The 21,078-nt window shown below is 40.1% G+C and overlaps 1 protein-coding gene across 3 annotated transcripts in view; it reads right to left on the reverse strand.

The window, feature by feature from the left end:
• skia (v-ski avian sarcoma viral oncogene homolog a) overlaps positions 1-21,078 on the reverse strand; it is an 84,255-nt gene that overhangs the window by 27,531 nt on the left and 35,646 nt on the right. The gene's annotated exons all lie outside the window — the stretch shown is intronic.

Raw genomic sequence — 21,078 nt, forward strand, 5'->3', positions numbered from 1 at the left:
AAGCCTAATCTTAAAAATAGAGAGGGTGTCTGTCTCCTGAATCCAAGCTAGAAGCTGGTTCCACAGAAGAGGCGCCTGAAAGCTGAAGGCTCTGCCTCCCATTCTACTCTTAAGTATCCTAGGAACCACAAGTAAGCCAGCAGTCTGAGAGCAAAGTGCTCTATCGGGGTGATATGGTACTATGAGGTCTTTAAGATAAGATGGGGCCTGATTATTCAAGACCTTGTAGGTGAGGAGAAGGATTTTAAATTCTATTCTAGATTTAACAGGGAGCCAATGAAGAGAAGCCGATATGGGAGAAATCTGCTCTCTCTTTCTAGTCCCTGTCAGTACTCTAGCTGCAGCATTTTGGATCAGCTGAAGGCTTTTCAGGGAGCTTTTAGGTGAGCCTGATAATAAAGAATTACAATAGTCCAGCCTAGAAGTAATAAATGCGTGAATTAGCTTTTCAGCATCAGTCTGAGGAAGGATGTTTCTAATTTTAGAAATATTGCACAAATGCAAGAAAGTGGTCCTACATATTTGTTTAATATGTGCATTGAAGGACATATCCAAGATTCCCCACAGTGTTGCTGGAGGCCAAGGTAATCTCATCCAGAGTAAGTATTTGATTAGACACCATGTTTTAAGGGCTGAGTATAATAATATAAATATTTTTTCCTATTGTGGTTTTCATTGACTTTTTCCTTTTAGTCTAGGACCATGCTTAATCCATGAACGGGAAACCAGCCATTTGAGTTTTCCAAATTAGACTGGACAATGCTAAGAGTCAGGCTTTCAAATGAATTAAAACTCTGGCTAGATTCTTTGGTTGATTAATAAGCTGGAGTCAAAGATTGCAGCCACTCCTCCTCCTCAGCCTGTGCCTTGAGGATTCTGATAGTTATTATAACTCTGGGTGTTGATTAACTTAAACTAGCATATTCATCCTGCTGTAACCAGGTCTGTGTGATAAATCAGATGTGTAAACTAGAATAAATCAATATGTTGATCAATTATAAAATCATTTAATAAGAGGGATTTAGAAGCGAGAGAGACCTAATGTTTAATAATCCATATTTAACTGTTTTTATTGTGCTTTCTTTGTGAATTTTTATGCTTAAATTGTTTTGTTGCTGATTTTTTGTTTGTTTTTTGGTGGTATGGGAGCAGACACAGTCTCTATGGGGATGTGGTTTTGAGGGGATGACAGGAGGAGAACTGCAAAGAGGTTTTTACGACTCCAAATCGGCCTCCTGGTCTCAACTCTGGATACGTTTTGGGGCATTTCATGAATTTGACCAGATTTCTAAAATGAGAGCTGTTCCATCCAAAGTGGGATGGATGCCAATTCTAAAAGCAGTCTGCATGCGTAGCCTGTTTTGAGGAAGAGACTATGCAAGGTGATTAGGTGTCATTCATACATTTATTACGCCTAACAAATAATACTACACCAATCACTATTTTGAAATTGACTGCTGGAATCTTGAAACTTGACTGGGACTTTATTATGGCTGACAAATAATTATTCTAAATCAGTCACTATTTTGAATCTGGGACTCTGACATGAACCTTGAAATTAACCCTAATAAAGTCATATTAAGACTGTTCAGACCAGATTAATTAATCAACATGATGTAATGAAGCTAGGTAACAAGAGTTAGAATGTTCAGAAATTTGCTTGTTCAAAAACCCTTTCTGGAACAGGTACGAATTTGCTTTCAATCATAATCAGGAGGGTTCTTCTCTAAGGTTTTTGGGACAGTTATTACTTTATGTGGTGGGTATAAGGAACAGCAGCAGTTAATCCCATATAAAGCAAACTGAACAATGAGTTGTAGGGTTCTAGCCAGAAAAAAAATTCAGCCTGGCGCGCGCGTGGGTTGGAGGCTAATTATATTTAGCTTGCTAATTATATAATTACATATAAGCTTGCTATATTAGCTTGCTAATGCTTATTAGCTTGCTAATGAAAAATACTGTGCCAGCTAGCTAATTTTGTGATGGTGAACAGTTGAATAACATTATATATGTAATATTCTGTGATAATGGTTGGTCCTATGGGTCATTGAATGCACCTGAATCTGATTGGACCATGTGACTTGATGCCGATAAGAAGCATGGATCCCTCTATTCTATTCTGAAAATAAGATGCATGTTTACCTGCAACTATTGTTAATAAACATTCCCTAAACAACATATCAGTGTGTTATGAAGACAAGTAACAAGACAAGCTCCTGGGCTTCTGTGTTTAATAGGAAGCCCAAAATTGTCCTTTGAGCTCCCTTTTTTTCTCTACTACCTCGTTCAGTTTCACACTAGGTGCTATTTTGCCCTGCAAAATCTAGCGTGAACAGGACCGTCATAAGATCGCACATGCCTGGACGTCTTTGGTGGTAGATTGCTAATTGAGGTGAAATAATACTATAGTGCAGTGCTCTAGCTTGGGAGGGTAGGATCAGTCCGGTATCGGCGACGGGGTGGCGTGCACGGGGTGGCGTGCACGGAGTGTGCGGGGTGCGTGCCTGCTTGCTAATTGCAGTGATAGAAGAGTTCCGATAGCGAACTGGTGAAATTCTCAGCCCGGCGCTAGAGGACCTCAGCATGGTGCAGCTCCGGCCAATCAGCCGCTGGCTAGAACCCTGAGTTGGACAAGAAGGACTATATCATTAAGAAAAAGGATTACAGCCTGAACCTGTAAGATCTGATCTGTAGTTGGTTTGATGTTAATATAAAAAGTCTCATGGGAACATAATTTGCAGATGGAGTGGTCTGCTGTGACACTGTAGTTGTGAATGAATTGTTGATCACATAAACAAGCCTCTGGCACTTGAGACAGCAAAGCTGATATGAGTTACAGAATAATGGAAGGTGTGAATGTAAATGTGTGAGCCTGGGAGAAACCTCTTGTAACCACATTCAGCTTAACACCAACCCGTAGGACCGGAGAGCCACAGTGAACAAGACAGGTCACTGTTTTAGAATAAATGAAAAAAAATGCATGTGTGATTATCCAGTTCAGCTTACAGTACCAGTCAAAGGTTTGGGCACAATTTTTGACTGGTACTGTATGTTCACAGTAAAAAACAGAGTAAGGGTATAGAACATATTACAATGGAATCATATTTCTCATTTAGGAAGTGCAACTGGATTGCAGTGACAAAGAATGAGTTATAGGAATAAAACACAAAAATTCCCCTCAAAAAAAAAACAAAAAAAAAAAAAAACACCGATTTTCCCAAATCACTTCACTTCATGAACTCGTTGCCTTATGCCTAAAGAATGATCTGGTGAGACGTGTGGGACTGACCAGTCAGAGCTGGTGATGTGATTAGAAATGTTTGAAGAACTGACATCAGAGGAGATCAGCAGTGAGTTAAAAACCAGGATTTTGCCACCGTCCTCACACAGATGAGACTGACGCAAATGAGTGAAAAACAATTCCTGTATTATGTATTTTGAATGACAGTAAGCGGTGTTTAATCTACAATCCTCAGCATTATATGACCTGGATGTTATTCTATTTCAACTTTATTCACTTTACTCAGGTTCCTCTCTCATCGAGTATCTGCAGGACGGGCTCAAACAAAACCACATGCCAGACACCACAGTACAACCGGCAAGATCCTGCATCCATGTCTCACTGGATCAGAGCTGCCACACATTATTATTCAGGTGGTTTTTGTACTGTGCAGCTACTTGGTGCATAAATATAAAGCTTAAGGAGATAGTTATACCATGCATACAAATTTGAAAAAATAATGTTCTGGAGTACGTTCTGGTTTATCTTTATAGCATATTTACAATTAAATCACCTCAAAATATCATTTTATGGGTTGAAATTTCAGTAAGTATGCAAATATTTAAAAAAAAAAAAAAAAACTTATTCTGGAACACAGACTGTAACTAGATATCGTTCTTTTTAAACAGCTTGCTTGCACAGATGTACCTTGTAACCTCCTCAAACAGTCACATGACCTGTCTCAGCGCTGGTAACAACAGTTGAAGTCTGTGACAGAAATTAAATGTCCCAGTCTGAGAATAAGTAGTCTGAAGAAGGGCATGGTCGCCCGAAACGTTACTGACTGTCAGAAGGTCTTTTTGTAATAAATTTTGTTCCAGGAGTGCTCCGGTGTGGGGACTTTCTTCTCCCACTATTGTAACTGTTTTTGTTCCTGCACCCTTTTAATATTGGATGTGCGTGCTCTGAGAATAACTAATATTTATTCCTGCTGAAGTCTAATGAAACACTTTGTATTGCAGATTTTTTGGTTATTGGTTGGTTTTCACCAGGGGTTGTTTTGGTATATTTGTGCTAATACATTAAAAAAAATTGTTTTTTTAAAAATCCAGTCCTAATATGAATTACAACAGTCAAAGCTTTGAAGAACCTGGGTCACCGCTGAAATTTCTAAATAGTTTTATCCAAAAGTATCACAAGTGATTGCATCAGTCACAGATCCACACAAATAAAGCTCACTAAATCCTCTTTAGCCACGCTGTTTCTCAGATAATCTTGTTGCTTGCCTGCTGACTGACCCCTGGTGTTACACAAAATCAGAGCTCAAATGGCTGGAAGAAACACTCCTTCCTTTGCTTCCTGTATGCATGGTAGCATTAGGTCAGGCTGCCAGCTTCAGACACCATGACTAGCTGCTGCCACTCTCCTGACCAGCCTGTCGTCTGATAGGCCTTATTTTTTAGACAAACCACTGAACACATTAGGCCCTCACGGGCAGACAGTAGCTCACTGTGTGCCGCGTAAAAAGGCGGCTATATTTATTGATGGCCATGTTTGTTGTAGCTGGGCATTAAGTGGGCCTGAGTACAGTCGCACTAATGGATGTGCAGAAATGGTGGGTCAATACAAGCACTACGCTGAGCCAATCATCTAATGTGGAGGAACAAGCTCTTACACATGCTGGCTGGTGAAATGCAAGCTGTGGTCCTCAAGTGTCATTATGTGGAGAGACAGAGAAAAACAAGGGGGTGTGGTGGGGTTAAGTGAATGAAGTGTGCTGTGTAAAATGCAACTGTCTAGATGGACACTATAAATATAAAGCTATACAGGCTGCAGAAAATGTTTTCCAGGAACTTCAGAAGCCAATTATCATGTTTGTTATATGCAGAATTCTCACTGCTGCGCTGATGCATTATTTTCCTTTTAAAAGAACTCTTTATTAGACCCTCCCTCCATCAGGAAAATAAATCTCCACACACTGATGTAGTGTTGTCAAACTCATGCTCATACCCAATGTAATCCAATCCTGAGCCACAGATTTTATAGAGATCACTTCCCAAACAGCATAAGGACACAAAACTACTGCTGGTTCAGGGTGAAGATCCATGTTTCAAACAGCTACACCAGCAATGACAGCTTTTCCACTTCCATTCCCATTTACAGTACAATGTAATTATGTATCTGTCAGAGCAGATGATACCAGCCAATGAGCTGCCTGTGATCATCAGCAGTCGTACAGTAAATGCTGTAGTATGATCACAGCAGACAGGAGAGCCATCAGGATTAGCTCAACACTAATTTCCGTGAGTTAAAAGCTCAGCATCTGTCAAGTATTTACACCTGAGTGGTCAGTGATTGCTTTCCCTTCAAACAGTCCATCTAATGGTATGGAGAAAATTATTTTATATTAACTTTACTGATGCGCTTGTAGTAGGAAGGCTTTGTTAACATTTAATGGTTTATATCCATTTTACACGTTACTTACAACTACAGGAAGTGCAGAGGTCCTGAACTGGCCCAAAGAAGCAAATATGTAAGCGGAAGTCTGCCAGACGAGTTGCAAGTTAGCAGTTGCAAGGTGAGAAAAGAGAAGTGGTTCAGTGAGAGACATTAGGTCATGTTCTCCTAGAGCTAAGTGGAGCATCTGGGGGACATAAGAGACAGCAGCCATGTTCCCGTAATGATACAGCAGGAAACTATTCCTATTACAAGTCATTATCCAGCAGACTGGAGTTCTAGCCAACACTTATCTTGAGAGTTATCCTACAGGGACACAGTGTGGAAAGCACAATGAGCTTCATCTGCAGCTGCAGCCATAAAAGTAGTTTAGTTGTTAAAAAGTCTAGGCAAAGTCCCACAGCTAGCATATGCTCTTTTTTTTTTTCCTTCTTAAGGTAAGAGACTCTTCATTGAGACTTTTTGACATAGTTGACTAAGGTGAGAGGAAATGGCTGCTACTGCACATGTGCTTAATATACTCAAGTCATATCTTGATGTCTGTAGGGCTGTGTGTCTGTATTTTGATGGCAATGTTTGCAGCAGCTTTCAGACACTCATCGCTAATGATGTTCTGCATGGCCTGTGGTCAACTGGTAGTTTTTTGCTTTTTTTTTCTACTCCTACCAATCAGTGGATTGAACTATTTTACTAGCAGCCACACACACTCTCATAGAAACATGCCCGCCCAGCTACACTGCTGCTGCTGTAAGGTAAAAAAAGAGAAAGTAATGTGATAAAGAAGAACGTGTTATATTAAAACTTTACTAAATTGTCCATCTGTGTAAAAAATTATACATTTTATAACTATGTTAAAGGTCTTTACAGATCAATAGGTTTCTGATAATGAATGAAATCAGGTCACAAATCTCTGGGTAGGTATAGTGTGATAATGTTTTTCTATTTTTGCAAAGGACTGGCAATAGTGCAGCTAAATTCCTAGTTGTTTAAATGAGAAGGAGAAAAAAAAATCTAACTTGCTAGAATAAAAGTATGAAATGACTCAGCAAAGAAAATTGAGGACAATCTAATCCATGAGGTTAAACACAAATGTCGTATTTGCATTTAAATTGTTGCAGTGATTTAGTATCACATACCAGCTTTATTTGACAGTGTAGAGAGGCAGGAAGGTGGGAAGAGAGATGGGGGAAGGCATGCAGCAAAGAGTGACAGGTCGAGACTCGAACCTGCGCTGCCTGCACTTCGCCTCGCGGCATACATGGTCGCCTGCCCTTTCACTGAAACACCCGGGTGCCCCAGGGAAAATGCTGTTGTGCCATTTGTGTTATGCATAACATTGAACAAACACAATGTCAGAATAGTTTGTTAAGTTATAACATTCAAAGGTCTGAAGTGACACAGAGTGTTAAAAAACAATGACAAGTGTCCACTGCAGCCACTGTTTCTGCCCTTCATACTGGATTTTTGAACTTTGCTGTTCTTTCCCCCACTCTTCCCTGTTCTGGCACACTTGTCAACCAATCAACATTCAGCTTATACACAGTGGAGCTACGTGCTGTTCGGTCTGCTGTTGGAGGACTACAGAGGAGCACATTTACATAGGTTGAAAACCCGTCTCCATATTCTCTCTATAGGTAAATATCTATGGAGAACAGACAAAATGTCTTGGCAACTAACTTCATAGTTGTTTAAATGAGAGGGAAAAAGGAAATAAGAATGTTTGTTTACGCATCATCACAAAGAGAAACAGGTGCTTCCATCTAGCGGCTACATAACAGCTACATAACACCATACAAGAGTATATTTAATGGACAAACTGGCAAAAGCAGCAGGATTTAAACATAGCCTACTTATCCTTACAAGGGACCTATCAAATTAGTTGAGAGCAGGCAGTGTCTAACGTCTCAGATTTAGTGAAACTCCTATAATGCAGAAAAGAAAAAAGAAACCGACTGACTGGGACTGACAGAGCAAGCTACACAAACGAGAACTGCACAGCCTGCAGGGCCTGCTTTAAATTTGATTTTTGTTTCCAGGAATAAAGATCTCATACATTATCTTTGCACTATTAAAAACAGCTTTATAAAACACACACACACACACACACACACACACACACACACACACACACACACACACACACACACACACACACACACACACACACACCCACACACACACACACACACACACACCAAGAAGACTGATTAAATTGAGGCTTGCACAAGTTTTTGCCCAGTGCTCTGGTTAGTCCTTAGGTTAACCCTGCCTATCTTGCAAGCTTGCACACTTACAGTGGGTTCATTTCCAGGAATGTAAATGTCAAGCTTAGGCAGAGGGTATCTGCCAATACCTACAGCATACCTTTGGCATGGATTCAAACCAAATTATAGTGGACTTTAAAAATCCACTGTCCCTTTCTTAGACATATTATATCAGTATCAGTTTATCTAAGCAGCTGTCCTAAACTGATGAATCTATTGAAATCCAGCAGTAAATTCAACCTCTGTCATGTTGAAGTAGTTTGGCCTGTGATTGGGTCTAACTAAGCATTCACCTGTCAGTCACAGTGGACAGGAGGCACAAATTAATGAGCACCAGGGGCTCAGCACATGAGAGGAGGGCTGTAAATCAGTTGTTGGCCAGTTCATTTCCATTGATAGCATCAGAACAATGATATGCTGTAATAGTCAGGACCTTTACAGGTGGTGGAGTCTTTTGGCAATCTGAGCTGCTAGGATATAGGGCAGTGGCCCACATTCCTCCCTCTCCATTACATTGCTGAACATGTGTGCACCGACAGTATTTACTCAGCAGAATGTGTCGTTTGGTTTTGTTGTGGCTGGATAAGTATGCGTGCCATAGGAGGTGTGTATCTTGCTTTGCATGAAGAACATCTCATATGCCACACAGCATCCAATTTAATCCCAGAGACTAGCGACCCAACAACAGTGGCAGATGGCTCGTGAGCAGATTAAAATCTCAACAGCAAACCTTGTGCCAACCCAACCAGAGACACTAAGAAAGAGAGATGGTTACAATTACTGTGCACTTCTAAGCCACATATGAGTGGAAGGAGAAATGCAAGACAGAAAAGATGTTTAGATTATTTTACTTCACTCTAAAGGAATCAGGGGCATCCTAAACTAGCTCCATTCAATGACTGAGGGAAATTATACCATGTTCCAATTATACTGATCAAACCACAACAATCATAACTTGATGAGAATGGATTTTATGAAGAAGAGAGTGAGGATGTAAGAAGAGATCATGTTGGAGGTCAGAATGTGGGTGGCAAGGCAGAAATTGTCCCTTGACCCTTGCTTTATTGTTATAGTGGGCAACAAATGTGGGGTAAACTAGAGTCAGCTGGCTAGTGACTCCTTTTCACTTCAGGGACTTTGTAATCCCAGGAACTAAATCCAAGCTTCACATAACCTGGTCCATTAGTTCTTCAGCAGAACAGAAGACTGAAAACCACATTTTGAACATTTCCAATTTAAAAAGCAAAACTGAATGTGACATCTACATCATCTGGATGTGCCAGTCTCAACAGAGCCAAATACTAATAAATAATAACACTAAACTACAGTCATCCCATGATGTTTGAGTCAAACTTTTTAGCCTTCAGCATGGACTGTCATTCCCTCAAACGACTTATACAAACTTGTTTCAGCTGATCAAAAAAATATTCAGCTGACAACGCCTTGCCCAGATTTTATAAAATATTTAAAAAAAACATTATTTATATAGCATTTCTCAAAATCCAGTATTACAATGTGCCTGACAAGAGTAACAGAATAAAACAAAAGTAACAAATGTAAGAAATAAAAATTGTTACCAAAAGCCTGTGACTGACTCCACCAACCTGATTTCCTTAGACACGTTGTCCTGCCCTGACTGCAAATGTGCCTCAGGACATTGTCGTGTTGTCCTGCAGATACTGGGAACTTGGATAAAAAACTTTGTATTAGCTGCCAGGAAGCCTAAACCCAAATGTTGTGCTGAGTCAAACCATATAGGTAATGAGGTGATTAAATAAGCCAAATTAAATGAAGGGGTAAAGCTGGGAATGGGGCATAGAGGAAGTGTTAAATAGCTCTGTAAATGGTGGACAGCAGCATAAAAAGACTGCAGTTCTATTGAAGCCATCCAAAGGGCAGGTTGGGCAGGGTGAAGTTGGGGTCATGTTGTTCTGTGCCTCAAGAAGAGAGAAAAGTGGTGTCTGTTGGTGGAGTTCACCACGGGGTGATCAAACAGACCCGTGTCATAAACAAGTCTGAAGTTTATAGCCACTATTTGGGTTTGTTGTTCTGGGGTGGGGGTGCGGCAAAGACACAACAAGAGACAAGCAAAGCAAGGATGCTGTAAAAAACAACGGGAAGTTTAGAAATAAAACCAAATGGCTCACAGAGAGGCCAACTGGCCACTAACTATTGGGGTCATTCAGAGAGCAGCTTCTTCAGATCAGTCCAGCTGACGGCTCAGTTTTGGTTCTTGTTCTGACTGCAGGTCAGTATTTAGTCTCCAGCCACACACATTCCTACAACAGGAGCTAGAAAAAAAAACACTGAAGGAATAACTTGCAAGCATCTAGAAAAGAAATAATAAAGAGAAACAATGGGAAGGGAATAGAAAAAAAGGGGAGGGGGGCAAATGGCAGGATGTTGCGGTTATGTGTGGTGTATGAGTGTGTGTTTGGATGTGGGGGTAGTGGAAACTGTCTTAACCCTTTAACACCAAGTGTATCATATTTGATACGTGAGGGTTTTTTTAGACTTCTACATCAGTTTAATTTTTTCCCTGAAAAACCAAAATAATGTGTGCAATACAATTTTAAAGTAATAAATTGCAAAAAGAAAAAAATGCCAGATGTAACAATATGATACAAATTAAAACTCATACATGCAAATTTATATTTAATTTAATTTAGCTTTTTTATTTATCAGAAGGTTCAATAAACATGCCATTTTCAACTATTTCAAATTTTCTGGCAGTTATTTCATGGTTCAGCCTTTACAGGGTCAGCTGGCTGCACTGTAAACACGGTCTAAAGCAGACAGCCATGCGGGTAAATGAGCCAGGGCTGGATGATTTCTTAACACACCCTTACCAAAAAGAGTTCTACAAGAAGGTTCTTTCAATGTCAATCACTGAACTGAAGGGTTCTCAGATATTCCAGAGATCCAAGTTGAATCCCAAGAATCCAAAGCTGCTGTTGTGATTTGCATCTATGAATGAAACCCTTGAAGAACCCTGTTTATATCTGGGTGTGAAGCTATACAAGCTGGTGATGAAAGTTGAATGAAGAACCTGAGTTAAGCACATTAGTAAACTGGAAACAACTTACTGCATGTTGCTGTTGCCACAGCAAACTGGAAAACCCAGTGTGAATACGTGTACATGAGGCCTGCCTCCAGCTTCTGAAACATCAGACCAACTGCTGTCTCATCAATCAACGTTTGTTTGGTGGGATGTGTTAACTGTCATCCATTCAGATGTTATGCACTCACACACAGACACACACCTGGGCCAGCAGCCATGCCCTTATGACCAGCAGATAGCTCTGAAGTCACAGTTGATTAGTTTTAGAAAGCTCCTGGACTGTCTCAGGTCGGGAAATGCCACATGACTGAACATCTGACTGGCTGGCTCTCACACTGAATGATAGCAGGGCTCCAGCTAAGAAATGAATGGACTTCAGGGTTAGGATTACTGTAGGTGAAGCCACTATATTAAAGTTTACCTCCATTGGGCCTGAACACAAGCATTTCTTTTGTTTTTTTAATTTTATTCATTTTGTTAGCTGCCAGCAAGTTGCCTACTGCACCTCACTGGCCTACTTTTACTACACATATAAAACTGCTCTAAAAAGGTATATGGATGTTAAAAAGGAATTATTTACCCGTGTGTGTGTGTGTGTGTGTGTGTGTGTGTGTGTGTGTGTGTGTGTGTGTGTCTGTGAGCGAGAAAGAGAGAGAGAGACTGTATATACACACAGTTAGAATATACAGTCAGGAGGGGGAATTCCCACCACATAAAAAGTATGAATAGATCTATAGCTTCTCATCAGTGTAACCTAAAGTCAGCCCTGTCTTTCAGGGTTACCAGAGTCAAGCATGGATGCAGGGAAAACCTGCTGCTTGGTGGCAGTGAAGGATGGAGGCAGCTGATCGGGCAGGAGAGAGAACCAGAGCTATCACCATGGCAACCAGTAAACCCATGGTTTTGGCAGAAGTGCAGACTAAACTGTTGATACCGAGTCAAAGCAGATCCTGATGTGACGGATCCTCAAACAAAGTCACCTGACTGACACACACACACACACACACACACACACACACACACACACACACACACACACACACACACACACACACACACACACACAGAGTGTCTACCGCACTGTGACCTACCAGTAAAAAACTGTTCTGTTCTTTTTTTCCTCATTAAAATTAAATTTGTGGATTTGGCTGCAGTTTTAGTGCATGTGAATATGAGTGCAGGGGGTGCATGAGGGGGACACAAATACATACATACAAACACTAAAAGTAGAAGGGAAATAAGACTGCAAGTGACTCACCTCACCTGGCAACACTTGCCATGAGAAGTGTCAATATGTGCACACATGTGTGTCACATATTGACATGTTTCTATACCAATATGCGCTCACTACCTTTGCTCTGGACTCAGTGTCTATACTATACTAACACACACACAAAAATGTGTGTACTGGCGCAAATTGTGTGGGAGTGCTTTTACTGTAGGTGAGCTGCATACAACAACCTAAGCTGGAAATGGATGAACTGATAACAGACAAAAAGACAAGCTGGTATTGGTGTGACACACACACACACACACACACACACACACACACACACACACACACACACACACACGGAGGGGAAATGGTTCATCTGAAATTGTAGGACTGTTTAACTGAGGTGAACCTCACACTTCAACAACCAACTTTTACTATTTCTGAATTTGTGAAAAACGGGCAAATGATTATCAAAATCCCCAAATTATTTTCATGGAAAGCTCATTATGCTTGCTTTTTGCATGCCTGACAAACATCAATGATGAGGATGTAAAAATGAAATTGAATTCATCTGATAACCCTATTTACAGATGGAATAATGCACCATGTAATGAGTAGTAAAAACACTGTGGCTGATGGAAATGCCAATAACATTTGAAGTGATGTTAAAAATATGGTTGTTATAAGCCTTTTGATACCAGCTATTGGCAGCTTCAGTATGTTAATAGCATTCTGAACTCTCGGTTTGCTTTTGGTAGTTTAGAGAAGGTGCAACTTTAGGAACTGTTTTTTTTCTCTGCTGCCACTTATTTTTGTTTGAAAGAAGTAAAAGAAGCTGCTCTTTTGTTGCTCCATTGTTTTTCAGTCTGCTGGAAATATACTTTCTAGCCGTCATGTCATGCTCCCCATAAATCCACACCCTCTGAATTCTTGGACTCAAATTTCCCTTGTTTCCCCACCACCTCTTCTCCCCCTTGCCCGTCCTTGCACATGCTTTTCTCTTTTTTTACTCCTTGTACTGCACAGAGTCTGGCATGGCCTGTGTTTTTCACCATAGAAACCGACATAACAGACCAACACCGCCAAGCTTGGGCTCAGCAAACAGACCAAATAAAATCCATCATTCAGTCGGTGTGTGCAAAAGCCTTTTTTCTTTTTCATTCTCTCTGTCCATGAGGCACTCACAAATTATTTCACAGCGCTTCCAGCAGGACAAAAAGGGTGGGGGGCCCGGATTGCACAAATTTTTGACGTCATTCTAGTGTTGAATCCAGAAAGCATTCCAACAAGCAAGAAATCAAAAACACATGAAGAAGGCATATACATGCTTCCCAAATCTTTCCTGCAGATGGAATCATCTTCAGGAGATTGCTTTAATAGTTGTTTTAGTCACAGTCACAACCACAAAACCTGCTGAGCCAGGACATTAAGTGCTGCTGAGTTTATGATCTAATCTGATGATTCTGGCTGCTGCAGAGATTTTGTATCAATCTGTTCTTTTAACAACAAACTTGTTTTAAAACCACAGTGCTGCACCTTCTCAGCACACGGGTACAACTAAAATCTACTGATTGAGCTAATCTAATTTGATCCCATTCCTATGATGTAATCCCCTAAAATGTCAGATATTTGTTTTAGTTATGTAAGCCTTCCTCAGCCCTCTCCAAACCCTCCAATGTGTCTGCCAGATGGAACAAATGACGAATCTCAAGACGTTTGGCGTTTCCTAGTCATGTGTGTGTGTGTGTGTGTGTGTGTGTGTGTGTGTGTGTGTGTGTGTGTGTGTGTGTGTGTGTGTGTGTTGCTTTCTAAGTCACTTCCTTCATATGCAAACTGTTCATTGAAGCCCACACTTAGAGTGTCTAAATCTGTGGAAAGAGCAGCAACAGCTGCTGGTGGCTTTGCCTCCCTTTCTTTCTTGATGGAAATGAGGATGCACCATGCCTTAATACCAGAAAACTGTCAAATTAGTGCAGATTATTATAAGCTACCAACAGCAAAAGATAGTGGCAAAACTACCTGGAACACTTTTACAACCTTGTTACTGCTAAATGGGACTGAATCTAGGAGTATTTTGAAAATTGAATGAATAAAACAAATATCTGCTGTGTCTGGTGGAAGGAAAAGCTGCTGGGAAGTTTTTTTTTTTCCCTTCTGCAGCTTTAACTAGTTTGAATTTGTTTTTTCAAGGAATCATGAACACCATACAACTTTTTTTTAATGCATATTTTGTGGCTTTGGCAGAAGGTCTGGTAGCACACACTATGTCTCATAAATAGTATACTTTACTATTTCCACAATGCTGACATTAATGAGGGTGGGCATACATTATGCACACACACACAGTCAATATCAGCTGACAGTGGCCAGCGCCAGGCCAATTGGCCATCCGTCTGTTGCTGAGGACAATGAGCTCCACTGCCCCAAGCCAACCCCGTAGCCCATTGGTATAACTGCGGAAGAAGAAAAAGGGAAAGGGAGGAAGGGTGATTGCTGAAGATGCCTATGAGTGGCACACAGACAAGAGCCAGAGAGACAGTCTCAGGCAGAAGATGTCAGACTGTCAGCTGCCTCTGGACAATGTCAGCTGTCTGCTAATATGTCTCCTTCTCTTTCTTTACATATCCTTAAACCTCAAGTGCCATCTTTTTGTCCTATCTGGAATACCACATGCTATGACATGGGGTATTAAATTGTAGCTTGAGGCTTTATCAATATTTGATTTGAAAGAAATATTTTCAAAGACTGAAGCTGCAATTACTGACTATGAAACCTGGATGTGGAAAATATGGATAAAAATGCAGCCTGACAATATTTTTGAGTAAGATTTTTTATAGCTAATGTGTTCTTGTTCAGTTTCTTGCTTTATCATCATGTGCCTTTGTAGTAAACAATCAAAGTTTTCTCCCTTAACTGTGCTGCACATGCCACTGGGTGTATACTACCCTGTATGAGGTCTTTTCTCTTGTCCAGACATCTTCCACCGTTCTCATTTCCCCAATCTCTGCAACCATGATACAGTTACGTAACTGTTTTGGTAACACACACACACACACACACACACACACACACCCACCCCTATCTCAACCTTCCCTTTCCCCCTCCAATCTATCATCACACTGATCTGCTATGTCTGAGGGTAAGGAGACGAGATTCCCAGACACACTTGTCACAGTCTGTTTTGTTAGGGCACTGTGGAACACAGTTACTTTCATGTGTTACTTTGAATAAAAAAATAAAAACTAATTCCTTCAAATTTTGCAGGGCTGTCATTTCAATGGTGAGAAACTCCAGATAAAGTCTCCTGGGTTGTAATCTCCATTTTATCAGTAAAGCACAATACACCACAGCTTTTCGTATCACCACCTATGTGTGTTTGTGTGTGCCTTCCCCTCAGCGAGCTCATTGTTTTTGGTTGCATGAGCTTTATCAGTGCTGGTGGACCTGGCTGTCTTTCTCATGCTTATATTGGTTACACAATGCTTTGCCAACAGCTCTGGACTGTGCGTGGAAATAAATGTGTTGTGTCCAGAGCTACCTTTATGGTAAGGTGGATACGGAATACCATATGCCATATAATCAGTTTAAATGAAGAAAACCTCCTCCTGACATCAGTAAGAATAGTTTTGGTTTGGGGGTTTTTGATCAAACAACAACAACAACAACAAATAATCTGAATTTGTCAATATTTATGGCACAGATAAGAAGTCTGCTACCGCAATGTAAAAGTATTTTTGATTGCAACATCCATCCCAGATTTTCAACGGCACTCATAAATCTGTACATACATCCACCCATGTGTCACTCAAAACTTGTGACCAAGAACAACTGTACGTACTACCTGTCCATGCAAATGCATCATGTAATACCCAAAGCGGTATAATCAGAGGCACATGTTTTTAAAGTAAATCCATCCTTGACAGCTCCAAACAGTAGATGAAAATTGTTTTTAAGATTTCGTGGTAGCCCTTTGCAACATCGACATTTCCTGCCTTTGCAAGCCTAGCAGTACAGTAATTTTTCTAAAGCTTCTAATGCAAATGGTTCCTGACCTCTTGTGGTCAGTTTTGACATAAGGCCTGGTAGTTGCAGAAATAGTTCCAAATATTCAAGCTTTTAGGGGGGTAATTTTCCCACTGGGATACCTCGAAAGGTCATGAACAGAAGGGAAAGAGCTTAAGCTGAAGAGCAGACACATAGAACATCTGTCTTTCTCTTAAAGGACAGGGGAAATAAATGTGTTGTGTCCAGGGTCCAGAATGTACCAGTTGGAACTGGCAAGCATGGAGATTTTCCACTGACTGTACTTCCGAGAGGTGTCTCACATTCCTCTCTCTGACTCTCCCAAAGTTTCTTTTTCCTTTTCTTTTCTCGTCATTTTATCTTCTCAAATACAACAGCAATAAGCCTACCTTATACACATTAAACAAAACCGAGTATTGAGAGAGGGGAAAGAAAGAAAGGAATGCATAAAGTTAATGTGGAAGAAAAAAGGTAAACAGTCCTTTCCTCCACTTCTCCATTCCTTCCTCCCACCATGGTGGAGTAAGATTACAGTTCAACAGAAGAAGCTTATTACTCGAAGAAATATATATAGTGCTGTAAAAACTATTTGCCCATTTCCAGATATCTTAGTTTGTTGCCTAGTTGTCACACTTATGTTTCAGATCAAAGAAATTTTAATATTACACAACACTAAACTGAGTAAATGCAGAGTGCAGTTGTTAAAGGATCTATTAATTTTCATCAGCCACACCTAGGCCTGATTACTGCCAGCCATGTTGAATCAAGAAATCACTCGTCTGTCTGACAAAGTGAGGTAGGCTGAAAGATCTCAAAAAACAAGACATCAAACTGCAATCTAACAAAACTCAAGAAACAAAGTCACTGACATCTATCAGTCTGGAAAGGGTTACAAAGCTAAGGCTTTGGCACTCCAGTGAACCATGGTGTGAGATATTACCTACAAATGGAGAAACTTGGAACAGTGGTAAACTTTCCCAGGAGTGGCCAGCCAACCAAAATTACTCCAATAGCGCATCAACAACTCATCCAGGAGGTCACAAAAGAATCCAGAACAACAACATCTAATGAACTGCAGGCCTCATTTGTCTCAGTTAATCATTAGTTATTATTAATTTCTGGCTCTCTTCCGCAGCATGTCTTTTGTCCTGTCTCCCTCCTGCCCTTTCCTGAGCCTGGTTCTGCCAGAAGTTTCTTCTGGTTAAAAGGGAGTTTTTCATTCCCACTGTCACCAAGTGCTTGCTCTTAGGAGCCAAGCCCTCATGTGTGCGAAGGCAGACGAGCAAAGACTTTTGGCAATATAGTGCATTCTGTATACTGATGAGACAAAAGTTGAACTTTTAGAAGGTTTGTGTCCCGTTACAACTGGAGTAAAAATAACAAAAGGAACATTGTACCGACAGTCAAACATGGTGGTGGTATCATCTTAGGGAGCTTTGCTGCTTAAGGCTATGGAACACTTGCTCTAATTGATGGAACCTTGAATTCTGCTCTCTACCAGAAAATCTTAATACAGTGTGTCCAGCCATCAGTTTGTGCCCTGAAGCTCAAGCGCACTTGAGTTATGTAGCAGGACAATGATCCAAAACACACCAGCAAGTCCATCTCTGAATGGGTATAAAATAAATAAATAAAAAATAACAAAAAGGAAGAAAATGAAGTGGAGTGGCCTACTCAAGGTCTGGATGTAAATCAGATTGAGATACTTCAGCATGACCTTAAGCTGGTTGTTCAGGCTCGATAACCCTCTAATGTGGCTGAATTAAAACAATTCTGCAAAGAAGAGTGGGCCAAAATTCCTTCACAGCAATTCATTGCCGTTATCACAAATGCTTGATTTTTGTTCTTGCTACCAAGGGTGACACAACCAGTTATTAGGTTTAGGGGCAATTACTTTTTCACATAGGGCCAGGTGGGCTTGGATAGCTTTTTTTCCCCTTCCCTTAAATTACATAATCATTTAAAAACAGCATTTTGGATTTACTCGGGTTATCTTTGTGTAACATTAAAACTTGCATGATGAGATGAAAAACGTGTGACAAATATGTAAAAAAAATAAAATAAAATAAAAACATAGGAAAGGGCTAAATGCTTTTTACAGCACTGTATAATATTGTAACAAGCTAAACTTAAATGAATATTCAGCAGTTAATCAGCTCCTGGTGCTTCAAAACTTTAAAATATAAAAATCTCTGAAAACTTTAAGGCCGTACACACTTAGACTACAAGTCTGTACAACCTACACATAATCAAAACTTTTCCAACTGTTTTTGTGAAAAATCTACAGCTGCTTATTTAAAGTAATGGAAAGCTACACGTGCCATGGTGATAAATCTGAGTGTAACTGATAATGACATTGTCCATGAATTTAATAAATGTTGTCTATTCTACTGTTTTAGTCAGATTTTGTATAATGTTAAATTCAATAAAGCTTGATTAACCCTTTAACATTCCGGGGGTTTTGTGTCAAAAACGCCTAAGAATTTACTCAAATTTTTAAGTTAAAGCTGTTCCTAAACCCTTGGGACTATGTGAAAAAGCTTGGGCATTTTGGAAAGGTAACATTCTATATTTTTTAATACAAAAGTAAGATTTCCTCTAAGTGTAACTATCAGAAAGTTATTCTCTTTTGAACAGACAAATTTGAAGATTTTTTTTCTCGCCTAGATTAAAAAACAAAAAAAACAAGAGATTAGACAGTTGAATTTGGTACTTATGGACTTAAAACACATCATGATTGCAAAGAATAAGGTCTTGGCTATTCCCATTTCAAATTTGAAAGCAATAGCTGTAAAATTGAGCATTTTACAGCATATTCCATAAGGTATGGGTTGTGCGTTTTTCAGAGTGACATTTTTGGAGACACTTGGACAACCCTGAAATATGCAATAACTTCTGAATGCTTCATCCTACAGACATCAATGAGGGCTCTAATGAAAGCTTACACTTAGAGGAATTAGAATATAGAGCCAAAGCCACTCTCCCTGTTTTAGAAATTCATATTTTATCATAAAAAGCAATAAAGAGTACACTAAACGTGTGCATTATAAACAGTAGTCCAAACCAGTGCTATAGTCAACAAACATTTTAATAAACACACAAATATTACTATATATACTATATACATACTATATTTAAAATAAAAATATTAAATAAAACTATTTACATACTCATGGCACATTATTATTTTACATGTTCTTTTCTCTGTGTCAGTCATCACGGTTTACAAAGGCATGGTACACACTTGACTGGAGTTTTTTCATGGCACTATAGCCTTTTATAATCTTTTCTTTGTGTTTTGGCAATGTTTTGAACAAAAAAAACCCATCAAAACAGCAATAGCACACATAAAACATCTTTTATACATGAGCGCACAGAAATCCTGAAACCACAAATCTGTCATTCGAAGGATGCTCTGTTTTACAGAAAGAACATAGACCCCTCAAACTATACATCCACGTGTTCAGAATTTCATTGGCTAAGCGTCTGTAGCGTTATTTTTATTCTGTGAGCTGATAGGTTGGATCTGTTGTCATCAGAATGTGGGCAGGAGCTTGTGCTAGTCTGTGACACTCATTGGCTATTCCTTGCTACAGACAGCCGTCACAGTGTCCCAGTTGGTCAAGTTAGGTGTCAATCAAAGCCTAAGACCCGGAACTTCCGATTTGGAGCAAAATGGAGGCTCTATCGGCAGCTATACAGCTAACAGGAGGCAACAAACAGTGTTTACGTTTTTTCAAGAAAAGTTTAGGCTCTGTTTTTGGTGCCCTTGTGGATACGACTCGTGTTTTTGACCTCATGGATGTATTGGATTATATTCACTGGACTGTTACGGACAGAATGATGCCAAATTTGTGGAGAATTATGAAGATTTGGAGTCCAGACGAGCGGTCGAAGGTAGGAAAGTCAAATTACTAGTTTCGGCTATCAGCTTACAATACCCTGCGCTGTATATGCTGTGATTTTTGTACATGGCAATGGCATACATGGTTAGAAAGAGGAGAACCGTGGCTTTCTTTTAATGTTTCGTATGTGTGTTTTGACAACATAGGGACGGAGAAATTTGACTGTATATTTAAGAATTCTGCGCGACGGCCCTTGATCGGGCCGCGGAACGTTAAAGGGTTAAAAGCCAGAAAGGCAGGCAGGAAGCCATCTAAGAGCTTAAGTGCAGAAAGATTAGCATCAAACAGTCAGCGCTGAGGACAATGCATCTCCCCGACATCTCTGCAGCCTGTAAAAACCATATTTAAAGAAAGAGAAATATGCCTTCAAGTGATACCCCACATCAGTCCAAACTTCACAGAATATGTAAATACAAGCCAAATGTTACCAGTGTGCACCAGGAAGCATTATGAACTGCAAATAGTTGTGGTCAATTACAAGGAAGCTGAAGTGTTAATGGACCAAGACAGATAAAGGTGCTTAAATCAATTAAGGGAGGAGTACAACTATCATGGCTTATCTGGCACAATGTTCTTTTCATTCACTCCCCTGCAAAGACAACAGTTTTTTGTTATTTAACTGCATTAGTCATGAAAAATTACTTGTAGGACTTGAGTGGGTAGGCCTGAATTGTACGAAGAATAAACAGGTGCTAGGATGTGTCCAACCACACTGCTATCAGCTATCAGAACCAAAAAACTGACCAAACAAACAGCTGGATGTGAAGTCCAATTCCAACTAAGCACTGAGGTGGGCTTAACTAGGCAACCCAATACTGGCAGGTCTGCACTGGCTGTACTGAGCAGTGATGCTGATCGATTTCATCGTGCAGATTAGATTTGGTGAGTGCAGTAGGATGGAGCTGATGGTGCTTCGAGTGGAGGTGGGTGGG

This window comes from Archocentrus centrarchus, chromosome 7 (assembly GCF_007364275.1).
Source record: "Archocentrus centrarchus isolate MPI-CPG fArcCen1 chromosome 7, fArcCen1, whole genome shotgun sequence".
Lineage (NCBI taxonomy): Eukaryota > Metazoa > Chordata > Actinopteri > Cichliformes > Cichlidae > Archocentrus > Archocentrus centrarchus.